This window comes from Mobula birostris, chromosome 30, assembly GCF_030028105.1.
Source record: "Mobula birostris isolate sMobBir1 chromosome 30, sMobBir1.hap1, whole genome shotgun sequence".
Classification (NCBI taxonomy): domain Eukaryota; kingdom Metazoa; phylum Chordata; class Chondrichthyes; order Myliobatiformes; family Myliobatidae; genus Mobula; species Mobula birostris.
The window spans coordinates 17,486,390-17,511,902 of NC_092399.1; the positions used below are offsets into that span (position 1 = coordinate 17,486,390).

Here is a 25,513-nt window from a genome sequence, read left to right on the forward strand (position 1 = left end):
TTGGTGGAAGAGCATATAGTTTGTAATAAGTGTGACTGCTCCAACCAAACCAGCTGAAATGAGCTTTACAGCAATCGTGAAAGTAATGCAGGAACATTTAGAAGCAAAACCATTACTGATTGCAGAAATCTTTCGGTTTCATAAGCAGAATCAAAAGGAAGGGGAGCCCATTTCAGCTTAGGTGGCTGAATTGAAGAAATTATCTGAGTATTGTCAGTTTAGTGATGGGCTTAAAGATCTATTGAAAGATCGTTTAGTTTGTGGAATCTTGCCAGAAAGCATTCAAAAACGGCTCCTAACTGAGGCACAACTTACATTTAAACGAGCAGTTGAAATCACTATATAATAGAAAAAGCAGCCAGAGACACAATTGAGTTGCAGTCAGGAGTGAAAGTGAGCGTGAACAAAATTGCTACGTCTAAACAGACACCTGCCTGGCCGAACAAATTGTATTACAATTGTGGTAGTACTCACATTCACCACATTTAAAAGGTGTGAATGTTCAAAGGTGAAACTTGCAGAAAATGCAACAAAGTAGGACAGATATAAAAAGTACATTCGGCATAAGGAAGAAATAAAAGTATAAAGTCAAGTTGCAGTTTCAAAAAGAGCACTAATCTGCATGCTGTTAATAAAAAATCTGGTAGTGATGAGAATGACACAGGACTCCATAGCCTTGAGATTTACAATGTGAAAACAGACAAGAGAGAAGCAAAATGGCTTACACCAGAAGAAAACAGGCAAATTAATTAAAATGGAATTGGACACTGGCTCAGCTGTTTCAGTCATCCCACAAATCGAGTTTGAATGCCATTGATACCTAAACATTCACAAAGTGCTTTATTGCCATAATAGGCTTATTTTTGCACCTACACTCTAGCAGAAAGCTATGGACCTGGTGGTGCAAGACTGCCCATGCACTTAGTGTTACCTGGGTGACATTATTACTACCAGTAAGGATGACAAAGAGCATCTCTAAAATCTCAAGACTATGTTTAGAAGATTAGGGGCTCAGAACGTGGCGTGGCAAGTATGAATTCTTTAAACCAAGCATCATTTACTGTGACGTACCACCGACGCACAAATGTGCTAAGAAAATTCTAGCATTGGTGGATGCCCCAACGCCAACGGGCTTTTGTGATTGTGGTCTTTTTTAGGATTTGTCAATTACTATAACAGGTTCCTACCAACATGGCTGCTATGCTCCACTCCTTGAACTTATTACTTCAGATCAGGAAGAAACTGCAATAGGCAAAGCAGTATGTGGTCGCTTTCCGAAAGACAAAGGAAATGGTGACATCAGACACTGTCCTCACACATTATGATTCACATTGTCCTGTGAAGCTTGCCTGTGACACCTCACCTTATGCTCTCGGAGCAGTCACGTCACGTTACACTGGACAACAAATTTTTTCAAAAGTGTTGCTTCCTCAGAATTTTTTTTCCGTTTATGATAGAATGCTTGAAGATGAACACAAATATAATTTCAGACTACATGTATCACGTAGGAATTTGGAGAAACAACATTGCTTAATGGTGCCGATGCTTTGCAATAGTTCAACTAAGTTAAAAAATATTTTGTTAATGATTTTCATTTGTACTCAGTGTCTGAGGCTTCTTGCTTAAGTGTCCAACAATAATTTGCCAGCATTGATGGATTCCAGTTGCCCTGGTATCTTTTCTCCACGACCGCAATGTCCTGATGAGACCTTTCACCATGCTCGTAACTAACAGCACCAAGATTTGCAGGGAAGAAGTCTAAATGGGAATTCAGAAAATGAATCTCTAGTGACGTGTTGCATTTCATGGTTTTATATGCTTCAAGCATGGTTTCAACCAGCTGCATGTGGCTTGGTGCTCTGTAGATGCCGAGAAAAATTTCAACAACTTCCTTGAATGCCTTCCACGTGATTTTCTCCGGTCCCACTAGAAATTCTTCAAATTGCCTGTCATTGATGACCTGTTTGAGTTGTGGACCAACAGAAATGCCTCCCTTAATCTTGGCATCAGTTATTCTGAGAAGCATCTGTCTCAAATCAGAATCCTTCATAGAAAAGTTTGCGCCTGGTGCTAGCAAATTTCATCCTTATAGTCTTGAACGCAGTAATTATTACTAAAATCTGCCCTGCCATGCAGCAGCCACGCCTCCTAACCATGTCCAAGCATGCCTGGACAAGACAGGAAACTTTCCAGCTTCCATTGTAGCCAACATTTTAATTGACTTGAATTATGAATTGAAATAATAAACATATGTTTATTTAAAAATGGTGCGTGATAGGGAAATCTTATGATGATTTTCATGATCAGTAGCCCAAAATTCATAAGATACACCTAAAGGTATTCAGGAAGCAAAATCTTTGTTGTCCAGTGTTATGAGTGGTGGAAGTGAACCTATTGCCTTTGCGTTATCTTTCTTTTCAGCTGCAGAGAAAATTTACGCATAGATTCACAGAGAGGCCTTGTGTCTGGTTTGGGATGTGAAACATTTCAACCAGTACCTGTACAGGAGAGAGTTTACCCTCATTACTGATCACCAATCACTAGTGACAACTTTCAGTCAACAGAAGGGTATTCCACTAACAGTGGCAGCAGCACACATGTGGAGACGGGCTCTTTTTTGTGAAGGGCACAGTTACAAGATCAAATTCAACAGGGCAACTGATCATGGAAATGCTGATGGATTGTCCCGCTTATCCTTGGAAAAAGAAATACCAGAAAAATTTGCAAAAGTAGGCACTTCTCTTGACGTATTCTCCCTAATGCAAATCAAAAGCTTCCCCATTACAGGAAAGATGATCTAAAGGGAACCCACAAAGGACCCACACTGCCTCAGGTCTACATGGGTGGAAAGTGCAGCATAACTTCCAGTTCACCCATTTTTATCAGTACCGGGATGAACTTGCCCTTGATGGAGGTAGTCTTATGTGGGGATTGAGAGTTGTACCATCAAAGCTAAGAGCTAAAGCGTTGGAGGAGCTACATGCTGATCATCTCGGCATAGTCAAAATGAAAGCATTAGCTCGAAGCTTTGGTAGCTTGGGATAGATTAGCAGATCGAGCAATCTGCCATGCACTGTTTGGGATACCAGCACATCCAGAAGACGCCAGAAGGAATGACTCTTCATCCCTGGAAATGATTTGCATTACCCTGGCAAAGGATTCATGTGGATTTTGCCAGACCAGTCATGGGCATGAATTTCTTGGGAATAGTGGATGAAGCTACAAAGGGGCCAGAAGTGTTCCCAAAACCTGTGGAATTCATTGGAGCTAAGCTTGCAGTGGTGAGCAAACCAGGTTCTGATTTTCATACATGCGATTAACAAAACTTACATGATGCATTGCAGAGCCATGCTTTTCACTGCACATGGGTGCATGTGACATTATTAAACTGATTTTAAATGACCATGAGGGGATGGAAAGACCCATCATTTAAATGCAGTGTGAAAAGCAGTTTCAGGTAAAATAAACAGTATTTCTGCTGTTTACTGGTGCAATTCTACACCACCATCACAGGGAGCATCCTCACACCTGCCATTACTGTCTGGGACAGGAACACCCCCAGCACCCAGGACATCCTTTCTTCTCGCTACTGCAATCAGGAAAAAGGTACAAGAGTCTCAGGGCACACACCACCAGGTTCAGGAACAGTTAATACCCCTCAACCATCAGGCTCCTAAACCAAAGGGGATAACTTCACTTGCCCCATCATAGAAATGTTCCCACAACCTATGGAATCACTTTTCAAGGACTCTTCACCTCATGGTATTTATTGCTTATTTACTTGTATTATCGTTTCTTCTTTTTGCATTTGCACAGTTTGTTGTCTTCTGCACTCTAGTTGAGTGCCCCAGCTGGGTGGTCTTTCGTGGATTATTTTATAGTTATTATTCTACGGATTCATTGAGTATGCTCACAAGAAAATGAATCTCAGGGTTGTATATGGTGACATATATGTACTTTGATAATAAAATTTACTTTGAACTTTGGTTTGCTGGAAACTACAACGTACTGTCGGGTCAGCAGAAAAGATCACTGGGTGCAGTCTATCGTCACTGTAGGACTTGTACGTGTCCGGGACAAAGTAATATGCAGAGAAAAATCATTGTGGATGTTCCCCATCCAGTAAACTGCCTTTTCCAAAAGCTGTCTTCTGGAAAGCAGTATTAGGGCTATTAAAACAAGGAATCATGCCACCTTAAAGGTTTCTTCCCCCAGGCCGATAATCTGAAGAACCATTCTCGTACTCTCTATTTATTCCTCCCCCAACTGCACCGTAAGCACTTGAGTCACTGTTTATAATGTTGTTTACATTGTAAATACTTGCTGGTTTATGTATTTATGGACATTTTATTACATATCCATACTTCAACCCCCAACTTTATTTTTTATATAATTCTTTATTCTTTATAATTGTTGACTGTTTTTGCCCTGACCAAGACACCACTGCAAGTTCCTAACACATGTAAATATATATGGCAAATAAAGTTGGTTCTCGATCCTCAATCCTTAATCCTTACAGCTGTGTGCTGGCATATATAAGGAGCTGATCAAAATAGACACATTGGAAGCTTCTCAGGTTCCTTACAACATGAAAGATGCTACGCAAACCAAAGTTTTTAAATTGTAGTTGCATCCTCAGATTTAGCAAAATGCAGAAATTCGCAGGCTTGACGCCCGCTAACATGTCGCTGATGTTATCTGTGCGGAAAAAAGACCTGGCAATCAACTTTTGTATCTTGCCACGAAAACCCTTTGGACAACTACACTATCCATAGTGTCGCCATGAATCAATGGCGACTCGACAGCACTCATCAACAACAACATCGAACTGATCAAAGTTAACTCAACTCAGTATGGTGGAAGATGGTGAAATGTTGCAGAAAAGTATAAATCCCAGTTCATCACATTACAAGCTCCCTCAGCATCAGCAAATAAATGCTCCCAAGAACGAATTTCATAGTGATAGTTATAGTCATACTTTATTGATCCCGGGGGAAATTGGTTTTCATTACAGTTGCACCATAAATAATAAATAGTAATAGAACCATAAATAGTTAAATAGTAATATGTAAATTATGCCAGTAAATTATGAAATAAGTCCAGGACCAGCCTATTGTCTGAGGGTGTCTGACCCTCCAAGGGAGGAGTTGTAAAGTTTGATGGCTTCAGGCAGGAATGACTTCCTATGATGCTCTGTGCTGCATCTTGGTGGAATGAGTCTCTGGCTGAATGTACTCCTGTGCCCAACCAGTACATTATGTAGTGGATGGGAGACATTGACCAAGATGGCATGCAACTTAGACAGTATCCTCTTTTCAGACACCACCGTGAGAGAGTCCAGTTCCATCTCCACAACATCACTGGCCTTACGAATGAGTTTGTTGATTCTGTTGGTGTCTGCTACCCTCAGCCTGCTGCCCCAGCACACAACAGCAAACATGATAGCACTGGCCACCACAGACTCGTAGAACATCCTCAGCATCATCCCCAGCAGATGTTAAAGGACCTCACTCAGGAAATAGAGACAGCTCTGACCCTTCTTGTAGACCACCTGAGTTATTCATATCACCTGAGTTATTTTTGATTTTGATCGGGTTTGACTTTGTAAAAAAGCAAGGGAAAGGCACGTCAGTGGTGCCGCAGGTGTATGTGGTGTCAGGGAAGTTCCTCACATGCAGAATCACTGAAACCATTTGATGGTGTTTCATTTGTTGCATCTCCTTCAGCATTCAGCCTCAGGAATGATGGGAGGAGAGTTTACAATATAACAGCAACAAAGGCTTGCAGTTTCTCTAGCACTGAACAGGAGCCAAAGGCAGGTTGAACTAAGGAGCTTCTTGGTCGCTGCCACTGAGCCGTAGACCATAAGACCATAAGCATATGATAGTGGAGCAGAATTAGGCCATTCAGCCCATTAACTCTGCTCTGGCATTCAATTATGACTGATTTTTCCTTGAGCTGTGGGAAAATCAGTCAGTGCAGAACGTCACAATAACCACCAAGCATAATCCTGCAGGTTGTTGGGGACTCTGTTTTGGTGGTTCAGTTGTCTCAAGGCCAGCCAAATTCAAAAGTTCCCTTAGACTGATGCACGATCATGGGTCTTTTAGTCAGGTGGTTACTTTGGTTCAGTGGGTATAATTTACTGAATGCTTCCTCAAGAGTCCTGTGGATCTTTGCACCTAGAAGAGCAAGAGAACAAACATACTGGAATGTTATTAAATGCTGCTCTTGAGCTCACATGGTATCAAGATGTGCAAATGGCAGTCCTTGTCATGGGATTTAACTCTTGGAAGGTTTCCAGGGCGCAGGCCTGGGCAAGGTTGTATGGAAGACCAGCAGTCGCCCATGCTCAAAGATTCCCCTCTCTACACCACCGATGTTGTCCAAGGGAAGGGCACTAGGACCCATACAGCTTGGCACCGGTGTCGTCGCAGAGCAATGTGTGGTAAAGTGCCTTGCTCAAGGACACACACACTGCCTCAGCCAAGGCTCAAACTAGCGACCTTTGAATCACTAGACGAACGCCTTAACCACTTGGCCACGCGCCAACACGTGACCTTACCATCTAATGAAGCTATAGGAGTTGTCACATGAAGAGCGTTTGATGGCTCTGGGATGGCTACACGAGAATTCAGAAGAATGAGGGGTGATCTAATTGAAACCTACCAAATGCTGAAAGACCTTGATAGAGTGGACGTGGAAAGGATGTGTCCTATGGTGGGAGAGTCTAAGCGTCAGAATAGAGAGGTGTCATTTTAGAACAGAGATGAGGAGGAAGTCCTTTAGCCAGAGAGTGGTGAATTAACTTATCAATCAGTACACCTTTGGACTGGGAGGAAACCAAAGCACCCGGAGGAATCCCTCGCTGCCACAGGGCAAACTCCTTACAGACAGCGGAGGAAATTGAACCCGGATCGCTGGTTAGCTGCAGGATTGCATCATCTGGACATCATGCACGCACCAACAGTATTCTACACAACTTGTGCAGAACTCTGTTGGAAGGATTCCACACGTGCCTAGCAACATGTGTGTTTATGCAGGTGATACCACTCTTGCATGTAAATGCACACTGTCCCATATGGATACTATTTCCAGAAAGGTGAGCTGAAATATAAATCAAATGAAAGATATCCATCAGATTTTCTGAACAATCCTCATTGACAGAATGACTTTGAGGATTGTAATCAAAATCCTAGGCTTTGTATATTCGTCAATACTTGTTCAGGTAGCAACATAAATTTATCATGTAGGAGCCTTCACATACAACAATAGTTCATAATGATTAAAGGAGGGGAAAGGTTGGTGGATATAGAGCATGAAACAGCTTACATTTTTTAACTATCTTTCAGTCATGCAGTTTTGTGAGTAGTTATAGGACTTACATGTGTCTTGAGTCCTGGAGATAATCTAGGAGAAATAGCTGGAAGTTAGTAGGAAGCTGTTTCCTTCTGGTGAAGTCTTGGTCTCCACACAGTAATCAGAGACCAGCCTAGTGCAGAAACTAAAATCTTTACAGAGGAAGAGAGCTGAAGAGCAAAGGCCCCTTGGATACTTCTGTTCTCTTCCTAATGACTGTTTAATGGTGAAGCATTGCCAGAATCTTGATACGATGCCGTCCGAATGCAGATGTGAAATCGCCCATGGGAACTAGGTGGAATGTACTTTTAGGCTGAATTAGCTGAACAACTTGCTTCAGTGAAGGGAAATTCACCAATCACTTGATTTCTGATGAGTAGGCAATTTATTGCTTTATAAGTAATTACACGGTCATGCATTATTGACTATAATTTGTTGCATCAAAGGTAAAGAGGATCCATCCTGGGCCAACGCATTGATGGAATCACAAAGAAGGCATGCCAGCAGCTCTACTTCACTAGGAGTTTGATGAGGTTCGGTACATCACTAAGGACTCTTGCAGCTTTCTACTGATATATGGTGGAGAGTATTCTGACCAGTTGCATCCATTTGCAGGGAACCTCCAATGCACAGGAATGTAAGAGGCTGCAGAGATTTGGAGACTCTGCCATTTCCATCACAGGTACAGACCTCCCTGCCCTCAAGGACACTTTCAAGGCATGGTGCTTCAAGACGGCAGCATTCATTATTAAGGACACACACCATCCATGACATGCCTCTTTACGTTACTACCATCAGCAGAAGGTTCAGGGGGCTGAAGACCCACACTGAATTCTCCCTCCACCATCAGATTACTGAATAGTGCCATGGGCACTACTTGATTATTTATCTTTTACACTACTTATTTATTTTTGTAACATTTTTATGTCTTGTACTGTCCTGCTGCCACAAAACAACAAGTTTCCCTATTTACTGTTTGTCAGTGATAGTAAATCTGATTCTGATTCTGAAATGTGTGTTCACAGCGAGCTCTAGGTCAGGTATAAAACCAGAATCAGAATCAGGTTTAATATCACCAGCATATGTCATGGAATTTATTGTCTTTTTATTTATTATTGTCTTTTATTGGCCTTCATAACAAGGGGAATTGAGTATAGGAGCAAAGAGGTCCTTCTGCAGCTGTACAGGGCCCTGGTGAGACCACACCTGGAGTACTGTATGCAGTTTTGGTCTCCAAATTTGAGGAAGGACATTATAGCTATTGAGGGAGTGCAGTGTAGGTTCACAAGGTTAATTCCCGGCATGGCGGGACTGTCATATGTTGAAAGATTGGAGTGACTGGGCTTGTATACACTGGAATTTAGAAGGATGAGAGGGGATCTGATTAAAACATGTAAGATTATTAAGGGATTGGACATGCTGGAGGCAGGAAGCATGTTCCCGCTGATGGGTGAGTCCAGAACCAGAGGCCACAGTTTAAGAATAAGGGGTAGGCCATTTAGAACGGAGTTGAGGAAAAACTTTTTCACCCAGAGAGTGGTAGATATGTGGAATGCTCTGCCCCAGAAGGCAGTGGAGACCAAGTCTCTAGATGCTTTCAAGAAAGAGATGGATAGAGCTCTTAAAGCTAGTGGAATCAAAGGTTATGGGGATAAGGCAGGAAATGGATACTGATTGTGGATGATCAGCCATGATCACAGTGAATGGCAGTGCTGGCTCGAAGGGCCGAACGGCCTTCTCCTGCATCTATTGTCTATTGTCTTTGTGGGCAGCAGTGCAATGCATAATAATAGAAAAAATGTGAATTAAAGTGTGTATATATATATAAAAAAAACTAGGGAGTGAGGGAGCTGACAAAGCTAGATCATTGTCTAGAAATTCTCGTGAACTCACTAGGTTGTGAAACTGGAAGTGATGGTGGATAAACGAAGACCTGGGTTCAGAAGGGGACTGGCGATGAAAAGAAAGAAACTTCTCATGTTTACTGAAATGGAGAAGGAGGCCATTCAGGGCTTCAAGTCTCTACTGGTTCTTGAGTGATCCCACCAATCCCATTCTCCTGTCTCCTATTTTCTCTTACATACCCATCTATTCTCCCACTACACACCTACACTAGGAATTATTTACAGTGGTTAATTAACCTAGCAACCAGCACACCTCTGGGCTGTGGGTAGAAGCCACAGCATTCAGGGGAGATAGGCAGCCCTTACACATAATAGCGCTGGAGATCAGGTTCAAATCCAGGTGCCTGGATCCAAGAGGAAGCAGCAACATCTTCTGCACAGCTGTGCTATTCTTGGTGAATGGGATCAGGTTTGGTGATTGGGCGCATTGGAGAGGAGCAGGCAGGGGAGGTAATCACTGCTTGGGGATGAAGAGTGGAATTAGAGATTTCGGGGAAATATCCCAGGCGCACGGGAGCCACACATTGGTGGACTGGGTGGGGATTCTGATTTATAAGGAAAATAGGAGTATCTCCCTGTGTGTGCTGAATGAGGAACAGTTACAGATCCAATGTGGACCTCCTGTTAGGAGGCAAATAACCAGCCAGAGTTTCTGCCTCACACCATTCTTCTGTAATCCCATTCCAAATCTTTTGCATGTGGAGACTGGATAAGGACAAAGATATGTCTCAACTTCAATGCATTCATGGACAGAAAGCCCAGCGACACTCACAGCCTACCCTCAGAGCACGGGAAGCTACCCCAGAGTCCCAAACAATGCTTTCGCTTCACGAAACACGATCAAGACAGATGATCTCATCCTCGTCACCTTGTTGAAGTACCGTCATTCACCACATCATTGTAGTGACCACACCTCAGAAACATTTCATTCTTTTGAGGCGAATTGAGAAGTTTTCAATCGATGGTTGAGAGGAACAGGTCTTTCTTCGAAGGCACATGCAAAACATGAGCTTCAAGTAGTTTGCAGGAGGGCATATGGTGAATTTTGGAGCAGCTCCTGTCAATGAGTTACTGGGCTCCCTCCGTTCAGTGCAGGAGTGCACACCCCACAGATGAACATGTTATTTCTCTTCCTAGCAGGTGACTCTGCCAGGTACAGTGCTGGTCTCTCGAGTGCCCAGTGATAGGCAGAGAACAACGTGGTGTATTCCCCTACTGTGCTTAGAAAGAGGTGTTTCAGGGCGAATGATGCCAGAGGAATTAGTGGCAGGGTGACAAGGTAAGCTGATACCAAATTTGTCAGGACAAACTTTCAAGTAACGCAGAATTACATTACATTTCCCTCTGGAAGTGCTGATTTTCAGTTGTATATGCATGAGATAAAAAGTTTCAAGACTGAATTTCAAAATAAATATTAAAGTCACTGGCTAACAGTGTAATGCTTAGAAGAACCAATAGATGGCAATGTTGTATCTTTAAATAAGTCTCCCAAACCATTCAGGGGTAAAAAAACTGACTACGTCCTTTATAAAATATCTACATTAGGGTAAAATTTTACATTCCCTGAAGATCAGGGATTGGCATCTGAATAATATTTCTGAGGTTTCTGTGTAAATTCAAGCAGTGTAAATTCTTAACTGTAAACTTATTAGTGAAGTGGAAAGTATTATCAAAAAATGTTGCTTCTAGAGTCTTAGAAGCTCAGCCAGGTAAGTCCCAAGTGTGGCAGTGAAAGGAGGAGGGTTGAGCATGGAGCTAGCAACCCTGTTCTGTAAAAAACTCAGAGCTGCAGAAGCTCCAAAGACCTCATCACTGGGAGAGGAAGGTTCTGTGCCTAGAAGACGTATGAAGTCATGTGATGAAAGCAGAAGCCACTGGGGCGATCAAAGTTCAGTTTAAGAGGACTCAAGCAAACTGCTGTTGGCGGCCTATGCCCCAGTAGCGGTAATGGGCTGAAGAAGAGTCTTATATCTTTCTATTTGATTTCCTAAACAGCCTGTCATTGTTTCAACAAGTTTCTTGTTGGTTTGCAGGAGACTGATTGCAGCCTCAGAGCCTGAACGTCCCTGTCCCCAAATCAAATCAGAAAATGTTGGAAAGACTGAGCTTATCAGGCAGAGTTTCTGGAGAGAGAAACAAGAGTTGTTCCTTCAGATTGAGAGTTTATTGTGAAAGGGTCCTCAACCTAAAACATTAATCCTGTTTCTCTTTCCTCAAATGCTTCCTAACTCTTTTGAGATTTTTTCAGCATCGTTGCAGCAACTGTACCTCAGAAGCATTTCCTTCTTCTGAGGCAAATTGAAAGATTTGCAAAAGACGGTTGATGAGAACAGTTCCTTCTCCTGAGGCACACGTGAAATGTGAGCTTCAAGCAGTCTGCAGGAGGGCAGTTGGTACCTGTTGGTTCAACTCCACGCAGTGGGTTAATGGTCTGGCTCAGTTCAACGTTTTCAATTTTTATTTCAGATTTCCAGTATCTGCATTTTGTTTTGATTTTCACTTTCTTGACCATGTAAGGCACAGTAATTTACATTCTGACCATAAATAGATGTCAATGTAAGTTGTTTTTCCATCTTTATCAAAAAGAACAGGAAACACTTTGCTGTCTTTGGTTTCCCTAGTTATTAACTTCAACATTTCAAGATTATTTAATGTCATTTCCAAGTGAAAAGGTGAATGAAACAAATATTCCAGATCTGATGCAGCATATAAGAAACACACTAAGATAGAGAACACAATAATAAAAACACAATGAATATATAAGTACAGAAGATAGCTGATATACAGATTGATTATATGTACATAAAATGATGCTAGCTGCAGGAATGCCTGTACACAAGGTGAATCTGACAGGTGATGATAAAGTATCAGTGGTATGGGGTTGTGGCGGGCTGGGTTAGTGGGTGGAGGTGTCAATCAGCCTTACTGCTTGGAGAAAGTAACTTTTTTTGAGTCTGGTTGAACTGGCGTGGGAGTGAGACAAATCGTCCGTGAGCAGGGTGGATGGAATCCTTGATGATATTGCTGGCGTTTTTCTGCTACTTTTCTGTATCTATGTCCTTGATGGAAGGTAGGCTGGTGCCGGTGATTGTGTAGATTATTTCCTGCATTCCACCTGCTGGTCCACATTCCAGTACCTACGACCTCCCCACCCCTATCCCAGCCTCTTCTGGGACCTTGTACAGATCATTACATTTATCCAGTGTTATATACAGTGTGAGAATCGCAGCTTTCAATAGCCAGATGGTACCTAATTGTAGAACTTGAGCCTGGATAATGGCTTTTGACCTGAAAGTGGCTAACAAGGAACAAGTTTTGATTCAGAGACTGCAAAGTTTGAATCTGAAAGAGCATGGAATTGTTTCCAAATTACACACACGTATTCTGACTTTTTTTAAAAAAAGTGGGATAAATTTACTGTGTAACCTAGATGAAAAATGTTTCCGAAGTTCAAAGTTCAAAATAAATCCATAAACAAAGTATATATATGTCACCATATACAACCCTGATATTCATTTTCTTGCAGGCATACTCAATAAATCCATAATAGAATAATAACCATAACAGTGAGAGTTTGTTGCTGTGGCACCATCTAACCATATTTTCAATCTCCCTCCGAGATGTTGATTCATCACCACCTTTGATTCAGCTGACAGTGGTGTCATCAGTAAACTTAAATATGGCATTGGAGCTGTAGTGTAAAGTGAGTAGAGCCAGGTGCTAAGCACACAACTTCTTGGAGCTCCTGTGCTGATGGAGATCGTAGAGAAGATGTTTTTACCGGGCCATACTGCCGAGGGTCTACAAGTGAGGAATTCAAATATTCAGTTGCACAAGTAAGTATTGTGGCCTAGTTCTTCGAGCTTATTTGTTGGTTTCAAGGGGATGATAGTGTTGAATGCTGATCTGTAATCAATGATGAACATTCAGATGTATGCATCTTTACAGTCTAAATGCTCCCGAGAAGAGTGAAGAGCCAATGCGATGGTATCTGCTGTTGACTTGTTGCGACGGTGGACAAATTGGAGCAGATCCAAGTCACTCCTCAGGCAGGAGCTGATGTGATTTATGACTAACTTCTCAAAGCATTCCATCACTGTGGATTTAAGTGCTACTGGACAACAGTCATTGAGGTAGGTTACCACCTTCTTCTTGGGCACCAGTATGATGCTGAACTGAGAGGTTAAAGACTCAAGCCAATTGATTAGCACAGGTCTTCTGTACTTGGTCAGGTATACCATCTGGGCTGGGACTTTCTGTGGGCTCCCCCCTCCCCCCTCCTGAAGGATAATCTGTTGTCAGCCTCAGAGACTGAAATCACAGGATCATTAGCATCTGTGGAAGTCATGAAGAAGCCTCCATGTTTTGTCAGTCAAAGAGAACATAAACAGTAGTGAGTTCATCTGGGAGTCAAACCCTGTTGTCTCTTACTGTTTGTTCCTTGGTTTTGCTTTGTAGGAAGTGATAGCATTCCCTTGGTCTGGATTTGCCACTTCGCATGTGAGATGGCTTTCTGGAGGTCATACCTGGACTTTATGCACTCTCCTAGGTTGCCAGACCTGAACATTACTGACCTAACTCTCACTCACAACACGCTGGAGGAACTCAGTAGGTCAGGCAGCATCCGTGGAAACGATGAGTCAACGTTTCGGGCCGGAACCCTTCATCAGGACTGAAGAGGGAAGGGGCAGAGGCCCTATAAAGAAGGTGGGGGAGGGTGGGAAGGAGAAGGCTGGTAGGTCCAGTTGAAAAACCAGTAATTTGAAAGACAAAGGGGTGGGAGAGGGTAAGCAGGGAGGTGATAGGCAGGAAAACAATCGGCAGTAGAAGGAGGAAGAACCATGAGGGAGGTGATAGGCAGCTGGGGGAGGGGGCAGAGTGAAATAGGGATAGAGGAAGGGAGGGGGAGGGAATTACTGGAAGTTGGAGAATCTATGTTCATACCAAGGGGCTGGAGACTACCTAGATGGTATATGAGGTGTTGCTCCTCCAACCTGGGTTTAGCCTCATCATGGCAGTAGAGGAGGCCATGTATGGACATATCTGAATGGGAATGGGAAGCAGAGTTGAAGTGAGTGGCTACCGGGAGATCCTGTCTGTTGTGGCGGATGGAGCGGAGGTGCTCAACGAAGCGGTCCCCCAATCTGCGTCGGGTTTCACCGATGTAGAGGAGGCCGCACCAGGAGCACCGGATGCAATAGATGACCCCAACAGACTCACAAGTGAAGTGTTGCCTCACCTGGAAGGACTGTTTGAGGCCCTGAATGGTGGCAAGAGAGGAGGTGTAGGGACAGGTGTAGCACTTACGCTTACAGGGATAAGTGCCGGGTGGGAGGTCCGTGGGGAGGGACGTGTGGATAAGGGAGTCGCGGAGGGACCAATCCCTGCGGAAAGTGGAGAGGGGTGTAGAGGGAAAGATGTGCTTAGTGGTGAGGTCCTGTTGAAGATGGCGGAAGTTGCGGAGGATAATGTGCTGGATCCGGAGGCTGGTGGGGTGGTAGGTGAGGACAAGGGGAACTCTGTCCCTCTTGTGGTGGCGGGAGGATGGGGTGAGGGCTGAAGTGTGGGAAATGGAGGAGATGCTGGTGAGGGTATCATTGATGATGGTAGAAGGGAAACCACGAAACCACTGACCTAACTCTCAGCAGATGTTGGATCTTTTGATTCATTCAGGGCTTCTGGTAGCAGAAGACTGAATGATTTTGTGGGGACACACTCATCCATGAAGGGGGAGCTTGGAGGGAATTTTGAAGCTGTGGTTGAAGGATTAATGCTGACTCCTGCTAAGTTTGATGCACAGCAATTAAATTATGCAATGGAGGGTGCTGGAACTGATGAACGTATCCTAGTAGAAATTTTAACTACAAGAACAAACAAACAAATTTTTGAATTGGCTGAAGCTTACCAATCAGAGAATGCGGTTAGTTTAAAGGAATCTCTGCAGAGTGAGAATGCTGGTGACTTTGAAAACCTTCTTGTGTCCCTACTCAAGGGGAAACAAGATGAAAGTCGACATGTAGATGCAAGTCTTGCAAAGGTTGATGCTCAGGAGTTGTTTGCTGCAGGAGAAGACAAGTGGGGAACTGATGAGACAAAATTCATTAAGGTCTTTTGCAGGTGGAATTTTGCTCATCTCCGAAAAGTTTTTGAAGAATATTATCAAATAACTAACAAAGATGTTGAAGACAGCATTAAGGATGAAATGTCTGGCACATTTCAGATGGGAATGTTGGGGTTAGTTCAATATGCTAAGAACCCAGCTGGCTATTTTGCAAGTAAGCTTTATGAAGCCATGTCGGGCGCCGGTACAGATGAAAGAGGCCTAATTCGAATCATAATCTCTCGAAGTGAAGTAGACATGATGGATATCAAAACTGAATTAAAAGGGATCTGATTGAAACGTATAAGATCCTAAAGGGATTGGACAGGCTAGAGGCAGGAAGATTGTTCCCGATGTTGGGGAAGTCCAGAACGAGGGGTCACAGTTTGAGGATAGAGGGGAAGCCTTTTAGGACCGAGATTAGGAAAAACTTCTTCACACAGAGAGTGGTGAATCTGTGGAATTCTCTGCCACAGGAAACAGTTGAGGCCAGTTCATTGGCTATATTTAAGAGGGAGTTAGATATGACCCTTGTGGCTACGGGGGTCAGGGGGTATGGAGGGAAGGCTGGGGCGGTGTTCTGAGTTGGATGATCAGCCATGATCATAATAAATGGCGGTGCAGGCTCGAAGGGCTGAATGGCCTACTCCTGCACCTATTTTCTATGTTTCTATGTTTCTATAAAGTCTGTGACAACCATGGCATATTCATTCGGCTGCTCTGCTAAGTCCTTAAACATGGCCCAATCCACCGACTCAAAGTAGTCCCATAGCCATTTCCCAGCCTCCCGTGACCACCTCTTCATTGTCCTTACCTCTAGTGCCTTGCTTTTTAGCCTCTGCCTGAATGCAGGTAGGAGGGGGATAGCCAGATGAACAGGTTTCCTGAAATCTTGTCTAGGGATGGAACAGTTGGCCTTCTTGATGGTAGTGTAGCAGTGGTTGAGTATGTTGGGTCCCCTGATGCTGCAGGTGATGTGCTGATGGTACTTGGGAAGTTAATTCTTCAAGCAAGCCTGGCAAGGATGTGAAAGACATCAGGGTTGCCTGTTTCTTTTTTGCTAGTCATGGCACTGTACGTCAAGTGTTTGCTTGACATCTGCCTTTGGCAGTATGTAAACTGCAATCAACATCACAGCGGAGAACTCTCTCAATAAATAGGGCAGTTGGCACTTAATCGTTAAATGTTCTAGGTCAGAAAGAAGAAGACCACTACATTTGAGCATTAGGATGAGTTTATCATGAAGCACAACCTACTGCCTCTTGCCTTCTTCAAATCTGCAGCTCGGCCTGGTCCACACCATACCCCTATTATCCTGCTACAAAGATTACCTGCAGAGGCTGAACAAGGTAAAAGACTAGATTCGTTCCAGCAATTCACTGTCTACTCTCTGAGGAATGGAAGTTATCATTGCTGTCTTGTCTGTTAGGGATTATTCTGGGGTTATGAATTTACGCAAGCACAGTTATGGATTAACTAAAATGAGAACCAGTCTTCAGAAAATAAAACCTGTGCAAAATTTAATTTGGGGTTGATAATTTCGTGGCTAGTGAAGTGAATTATTAGGTGCGGGACTTTCACTGAAACTACACAGGGAAACACAATAGATTCTTTCTGCTATTAGAACACTTTAAAATGTAACCTTGCCATTTAATGCATAGTTCATGGCCCAAGAAAGTCTACAGATGCTGGAAATCCAAAGAAACACATACAGAATGCTGGAGGAACTCAGCAGGCCAGGTAGCATCCGTGGAAAGCAGTAAACTGTCGATATTTCAGGCTGAGACCCTTTGTCAGGATTGGAAAGGAAAGGGGAAGGACTTAGACTAAGAAGGTGGGGGGAGGGGAGGAAGAAGCACAAGATGGTAGGTAATAGTTGGAAGTAGGAGAGGTGGAGGGTGAAGTAAACAGCTGAGAAGTTGATTGGTTAAAGAGATAATGGGCTGGAGAGGGTAGAAAACCATGGAAGAAAGGGAAGGGGGAGGAGCCCCAGAGGGAGGTGATGGGCAGGTAAAGAGCGAAGAGAAGCAGGAATAAGGAATGGTAAAGGGAGGGGCAATTACCAGAAGTTCAAAAAATCGACGTTCATCCCATCAGGTTGGAGGCTACCCAGACAGAATATAGGGTGTTGCTCCTCCCACCTGACTGTGGCCTCATCTTAGCAGTAGAAGAAGCCATGGACTGACATGTCGGAATGGGATTGGGAAGTAGTATTGAAATGGTTGACCACCGGGAAATCCTGGTTTTTGTGGCAGACAGAATGGAGGTGCTCGGCAAAGCGGTCTCCCAGTCTACATTGGGTCTCGTCGATATATAAGAGGCCACACCGGGAGCACTGGATATGGTAGATGACCCCATCAGACTCGCAGGTGAAGTGTCGCCTCACTTGGAAGGACTATTTAGGGCCCTGAATGGTAGTGTGGGAGCAGGTTTTATTCAGGGCGGATTTGTTTTGTCAATTAATCTTCTGGCTAGCTTCAAATGATCTACAGGAGGACAGCTGCTGCTTGCTGGATCTTGCAATGAGTTAACCACTTGCACGTTTTCTTCTTCTGTACTTAATAGCCTATAACTTGAATGGTCCAACTATGGAAGGCTGAGATGGAGCAAGATAAAGCTGGTATCTTCAGGAGAATAGACTATGGAAAAAGTACTCACAATAAAAAATGCGGAAGAGAGGCTAACTGATCTACCAAAGATAGATCTAAAAGTCAGGCTTACTACAAACTTGGTGAGCTTCGTAGATACCACGATTGTTCTCTGGATTCATTGCTTTCCTTTCCTGAGCTTTCTGTTTCACCACTGTTACGTACCCTGTAACTGGGTTGCCAAACCAGCAGAAATGGACCACTTAGTTGGAGTCTGGATTACTGGAACTAAGAAAGTTTTATTAAAGAAATAAGTAACACAGTACTCTAATTGTAAGGATATAAATGCAACAGGTTAGCAATGATAAAACACGCATGTACACAGAACTAGGATAATAGGAATCGATCAAGCTCTATCACAGTCTAGGGGTAAAATGATCAGTCTTAAGTGATGCAGAGTTCAGTTCAGCTTAGTACAGTTCGCAGTAATCGCTGTTGTGCCGTTGGAGAGAGAGAGAGAGCGAGCGAATGCAAATTTTGTTTCACAGATCTTTGATGTTCCTCGCAGTTAGCTCTCGGCGCGAACCCTTTTAGTGTCTTCTGAGGTCACCGACCGTGACCCCTCCGTTCCAGAAACGACCGTTCTTCCGTGGTGAACCCAGGCAAGGGCGGACACACACACCAGGTTCCTGCCAATCGTACCTTTCACCCTGTGCATCTATGATCGGTCCCGCTATCAGACCTCCAAAACTCCCACCAACTTGTGGGGGCATACCGCATTTCCAGGGTCTCGTTATCTCGTGATCTCGTGGTGTCTGTCTTGCCTTAGCGAACCTGTTCCTTTTATCCCCCTGCTGGGGTATCGCCTGTCCATCAAACTTCAAACAGTTCAGGTTCAAAGCAACCGGTCTGTCAATACTCGGAACTGTGTCTCTTTTCATTAATCTCTCTGCTCTCTCATTAACATTTTGAACGTTTCTCTATTTGTCTCTCCTATCTCTCTTGTCCGCATCAATCTTCTGATAATTTGGTTTTTTGTCACACCACTAATTAGAGATATTAGTTCACCAAGTGTGATCAGGAACAACTTTATTAGCTATTATCAGGTTTTATCAATTCAGTAAGATCGTTTTAAATGAATAGTTATAAAACTAATCTTAGTATATGATAACTTACAGTTATAAATGAAGCTGTCTGTATTACATTGATTGTTCACTAAACAGATATATTCTAGGAATAGGACAAGAAACAATGTAAATTTAAAATTTGGTTGCAAAGCAGATGCATCATATTATAAATTGAATAATCTGCAAGTACACAGTCAGACAGGCAGATTTTCCATCAAGTTAAAACACAAAACTGTTTTTGAGAATTGTATGTTGAAAATTTAAGGAGACAAGACAATTTACACCTTTCCTTTATTATTGAACATATTTATTTAGAAGGAGGGTTGAGTTGAACCAATTTCCCTGGAGAGCAATACTATGCAGTACATTCCCCTTCCCTGTACCCCGAAACTTATTCTCTGTCATTTACGACCATCAATTCTCCTTTGCCTCTCTTTGACTTTAACCCAGAATAAGAATTATTGTAGCAAATTAACAAAGGGTCATAGATAAAGGACAAATACAAGTCCTTTGGCCCTCTGAATCTGTGTCAACCATTCCTCATATTCATTAGGGCGTTTTGTGGTTAACGCATATAGCAAATAACTTCAGCAACTAACTTCAGCCATCAGTCTTCAGACCTGAATATGGACTGGTAAGTTAAATTTTAAATACAGTTGTGGACAATGGGTTCCTAGAAGTTGTGGACTGCAGTTAATTCGAAGACCAGACAATGCTGATTTAAAATTCATTTTTGTGTCTGTAGTGTGGGTGTGAAGAAGGAGATGTAAAAGTTTTACATAATTCAAAAGAAAGTATTATAGATATATGTAAATATAGAGTTGTCCTTTGATCTTTAGCATATAAGATGTCATGTAGTGTTGGGTTGAGCAAATAACTTCCTCCAAAAGAGTTTCAATCTGATGCCTGCTGTGTCTCATTTTTCTGAATAAAGAGACTACTTCATGTCTACCAGTACTTCTTTCCGGTGACTTTGTGCATATGACAAAAACATTAATCCCATTTAAAAAAAATCAGAATCGGGTTTAATTTCACTTTAATGTACCCATTCTCCTCAAATGCCATATGTCATGAAATACGTTGTTTTGAGCAGCAGTGCACTATAATGCATAATAATAAAAATTATAAATTACAGTAAGAAGTATATACTGTATAAAAAGAAAAATAAATAGTGCAAAAAGTGAGGAAAATAAAATACTGAAGTAGCATTGATGGGTTCATCATTCATTCAGTAATCTGGTGGCAGAAGGGAAGAAGCTGTTCCCGAAACGTTGAGCGTATGTATTCAGGCTCCTGTACCTCCTCCTGATAGGAGTAATGAGAAGATAACATATCCTGGATAGTGAGTCCTTAATAACAGATGCTGCCTTCTTGAGGCGTCAACTTTTGAAGGTGTCCTCGATGCTATGGAAGCCAGTGCCCACCATGGAGCTGGCAGATTTCACAACTTTCCACAGCTTTTCCTGGTCCTGTGCAGTGTACAGACAATGATGCAACCAGTTGGGTTGCTCTCCATGGTTCATCTGTAGAAACTTACAAGTGTCTTTGGTGACATACCCATTCTCTTCAAACACCTAATGAAATACAGCTGCTGCTGTGCCTTCTTTGTAATTGCATCAATATGTTGATCCCAGCATAGATCCTCAGAGATGTTAAAACCCAGGAACTTGAAGCTGATCAAGCTTTCCACTGCTGATCCCTCGATGAGGACTGGTGTGTGTTTGTCACACGTGCGGAGTACGGGTGGACCCACATGCAGGACTCAAACTTGTTTTGTAGCGTCAACAAAAATAGAGTTTTTTAGTAGTTACTAGGAAAGCAGGGAAGCAAGGATTGTACAGAGACACATCGGGGGTGAATAAAGCAGAAGCGGGAATATACGTGGCTGGAGTTGGGCTCAGACCCTGGACTTAGACTGGGACTCAGGGCCTGGTCTTGGCCTGGGAACTTGGGACCGGGATTGGACTTGGATTGGGACTTGGAACTCAGAACATCGGAACACAGAGCCGGGACTCTTCTTGGACACAGGACACAGAGCCGAGACTTTTCCTTGGACACAGGACACAGAGCCGGGCCTCTTCTTGGACACAGGACACAGAGCCGGGACTCTTCTTGGACACAGGACACAGAGCTGGGACTTTTCCTTGGACACAGGACACAGAGCCGGGACTTTTCCTTGGACACAGGACACAGAGCCGGGACTTTTCCTTGGACACAGGACACAGAGCCGGGACTCTTCCTTGGATACAGGACACGGAACGCAGAACACAAAGAGACAGTTCCCCACTCAGGGTAGCGGCAATCGGGCGGACCTACCCAGCGGAGATAAGGACATGAAGAGACAATTCCCAACTCAGGGTAGCGGCAAACAGCCAGACCTACCCAGCAGAGGTGAGGACATGAAGAGACAAAACCAACAACGATAGACAGTTCTTTATCTTGGCACAAAGTGGCTCCAAGTAGCGGCAAGTTCCTGACTTTGCCCCGGAACTACAGACAGCGGCTCTTGACTCACTCCGGCAGGTTACTTGACGGACCCACTCCGGCGAGGTAGCATAGCAGGCTCACTCAGGCGCGGTAACTTGACAGGCTGGCTCTGGCGAGGAGAGGCGACTTACTGGCACTCACTTCGGGGGGAAGACTTGACTGGCTCCGGCGATGTGACTTGGCTCACTCCAGCAAGGTGACTTGCTTCGCTGACGTAGGGTGACATCAGGTGACGGTCTAGCCCCGAGTAGCTGTAAGCCGGACACCATATACTGCTCGTTCAGCTGAGAATCAAGTGCTTTTAATTACAGAGCCCAAGAAACACGGGGAAACAATGAATTAAAGGAAAATAAGGAGTCAATGGTCCCGATTGTGGCACAAAGGAAATTTAAGGGGACCAAGGAATAATCGATCAGGACCATGACAGTACCCGCGCCGCCCCCCCTCAAAATGGGAGCTTCCAGGTGAACTAACAGATTTGCCCGCATTATCGATGACCCGGGTGGGTGGAGGGGGTTTTGGCCGGTGGGCAAAACAGACTAACAACACATTGACCTTTTATAACTATCGTAGTAATTACACAATTTTTTCTAAACTGGTACCTGGGAATTTCGAGTCACTTTTTTGAATTCTGTAAGTTGCACTCTGGGAGGAATCCAGTAGGGGATTCTGGCTAGCAAGAGTTTAGAAAACAGTGTTTGTGTCTGCTGGGTCGATGTTTGGCTAGACAGTTCTGTCACGCGTGCGGAGCATGGGTGAATCCAAATGCAGGACACAAACATGTTTTGTAGCGTTAACAAAAATAAAGTTTATTAATAGTTACTAGGAAAGCAGAGAAGCAAGGATTGTACAGAGAGACATCAAGGAGTGAATAAAGCGGAAGTGGGAATATGCGTGGCTGGAGTTCGGCTCGGACCCTGGACTTAGACTGGGACTCAGGGCCTGGGCTTGGCCTGGGAACTCGGGACCCGGACTTGGACTTGGGTTTGGCCTGGGAACTCGGGACCTGGACTTGGACTTGGGCTTGGCCTGGGAACTCGGGACCCAGATTGGACCTGGATTGGGACTTGGAACTCAGAACATCGGAGCCTGGACTTGGAACTCGGAACATTGGAGCCTGGACTTAGAACTCGGAAAATCTGAACAGAGAGCTGGGACTCTTCCTGGACACGGGACACAGAGCTGGGACTCTTGGACGCAGGACACAGAGCCGGGACTCTTCTTGGACGCAGGACTCAGAGCCGGGACTCTTCCTGGACACAGGACACAGAACACGAAGAGACAGTTCCCAACTCAGGATAGCGGCAAACAGCTGGACCTACCCAGTGGAGGCGAGGACACGAAGAGACAAAACCACACAACGATAGACAGTTCTTTATCTTGGCACAAAGTGGCTCCAAGTAGCGGCGAGCTCTCGACTCAGCCCCGGAAATACAGACAGCAGTTCTTGATTCACTCCGGTGGGTTACTTGACGGACCCGCTCCGGTAAGGTAGCATAGCAGGCTCACTCAGGTGCGGTAACTTGACAGGCTGGCCCCAGTGAGGAGAGGCGACTTACTGGCAGTCTCTTCAGGGAGAAGACTTGACTTGCTCTGGCGATGTGACTTGGCTCGCTCCGGCAAGGTGACTTGCTTGGGTGATGTAAGGTGACATCAGGTGACGGTCTAGCCCCGAGTAGCTGTAAGCCAGACACTTTTGAAGTCCACAGTCACTTCCTTGGTCTTACTGACGTTGAGTGTAAGGTTGTTGCTGCGACACCACTCACCAGTAGAACAGTGGGCTAAGCACGCATCCTTGAGGTGCACCAGTGTTGATTGTCAGTGAGGAGGAGATGTTACTATCGATTCACAAAGACTGTGGTCTCCCTGTGAGGAAAACAAGGATCCAGTTGTAGAGGGAGCTACAGAAGCCCAGGTTTTGGAGCTCGGTGATTAGTACTGAAGGTATGATAGTGCTGAATGCTCAAAACTCAGCAGTATGTACTGCTTTTGTCCAAGTAATCCAAGACCAAGTGGAAAGCCAGTGAGATTGCATCTGCTGTTGATATACTTTGATGATAGGCAAATTGTAACAGGTCCAGGTGATTGCAGGAGTTGCTTCTAGCCAAGACCAACCTCTCATGCACTTCACCACAGTAGATGTGCCTGCCACTGGGTGATAGTTGTTGAGGCAGGTCATCCTGCTCTTCTTGGGCACTGTTACGATTGTCGCACTTTCGAAGCAGTGGGATCCTCCGACTGCAGCAGTGAGAGATTGAAGTTGTCCTTGAACACTCTGGCTAGTTGATTGGCATAGATTTTCAGAGCACCACCAGGTGCACCATCAGGGCCTGACGCCTTGCAAGGGTTTACTCTTTTGAAAGATGTTCTGATGTTGGTCTCACAGATAGAGATCACAGGGTGACCAGATGCTGCAAGCATTTGCACGGATGTATTTTCTCCCTTTCAAAGCGAGCGTAAAAGACCTTGAGCTCATCTGGAAGTGAAGCATCACAGCCATTCATGATGTTAGGTTTCATTTGTAAGAAGTGATGGCCTACAACCCTTACCAGAGGTGACGTTTATCTAATTCCATCTCTAACCTCAATCTTAATTGCTTTTTCATCCTTAAAATAGCCTTCCATAGGGTCATACCTGGACTTATGAACATCTCTGGATCACTGATCTGGAATGCCACAGATCAGCCCTCAGAAGACTATGAATCTCCTGGTTCATTCACGGCTTTTGGTTTGGTTCTGTCTGGTATGTTCTCAAAGGCACACACTCATCCAGGCAGGTCTTGATGAAGCCGGTGGCAACTATGGCATATTCATTCAGGCTCGAAGATGAATCCCTGAACCGTGGTCTCCGGTGCTGTCAGGCAGTGGCTCAACCAGCTCTACCACTGGTCTGTACCCTACATGCACATCAATGAGTTGTGGGAGGAAATGAGCGTACATGGGGAAAGACTAGTCAGTCACAGAGATAATGAACAAGTTCTGCACAGACTGCACGCAGATAGGTAGATCTGAACTTGAGTCCCTGTAGATCTGAGGTAGTGTCACCACTGCCACACTGATGTAAGTAATGTAAAAAAGTTTGTCACTCACTGCAGTTTCTGGAAATATCCCAATTTTATTGGAGGTTGCTGTAGAATTTTCCATTACCGCTTTTTAAACAAGCCAGCCTAGAAACTCAATCACACAAGTCTATTTGTACTAACATTATGGGATGGAAATGCATTATGCATGGAGTAAGCCGTGCTGATAACTATTTTCAATTAATTCATCTCACTCCGGAAACTTTATCTTTTGGGAATATTGTTGAGGAAAGTATCTGCTTTGATTTGTGGAGAGACTTCCATGGATTAGTCTTGAGATTACCATCTTTCCACTGTTCAGTGCCAGACTGGGAATGCACTGACACAAGTCCCACGGTGATCTGTTTCTTCCCTCCCAACCAATACTCACGTTCACCCTGTCTCTCCATTAAATTTGTTCAAGGTTAGGATCACAAACTGGACAAATCCAGCAAAGTAAATTGCTCTTGCCTGAAAAATTAATTCCAATTATGGAAGTTCATATTGAGGTTATTTGACCGGACCTGCCTTGATCCCAGAACCTCTGATGGCATCAGATACTTTTCCCACCGGTGGAACTCAGAAATTCAGCTCTGTCATGGTTCCCACGGGGAAACGGTTGTGACTGTTTTTGTGAAACATATTTATCAAGGAACTTTCCACTCCAAACTCTGCCCTTTAGTGCAGACCTTCTGGCATTTTTCTACTTTAAAGTAATCCTTTTGCATGCTTTTTAATTTTGCGTTCTTTTTCAGATACTTAACCAACGCAACAAAGAAATACTGAACCATTCAGAAAATACTGAACAATAGACTAATAAAAAGTTTTAAAAGTTGAATTCTCTAATCAGATTGGCTCTGATTTACCTAGGTTTTCCAAAACACACCCAA

The 25,513-nt window shown here is 43.9% G+C and overlaps 1 long non-coding RNA gene and 1 pseudogene across 3 annotated transcripts in view; both read left to right on the forward strand.

Annotated features, from left to right (window-relative positions):
- LOC140190496 (uncharacterized) overlaps window positions 1-25,513 on the forward strand; it is an 88,872-nt gene that overhangs the window by 1,986 nt on the left and 61,373 nt on the right. For 2 of the 3 annotated variants that reach the window (XR_011883619.1, XR_011883617.1), the window contains exon 2: window positions 13,212-13,396. This is a non-coding gene — a long non-coding RNA (uncharacterized lncRNA). Of the gene's footprint in view, window positions 1-11,884; window positions 13,100-13,211; window positions 13,397-25,513 lie in introns of those variants that run through there. The other variant, XR_011883618.1, reaches the window with a different exon arrangement.
- LOC140190605 (annexin A3 pseudogene) lies at window positions 14,986-15,657 on the forward strand (annotated as a pseudogene).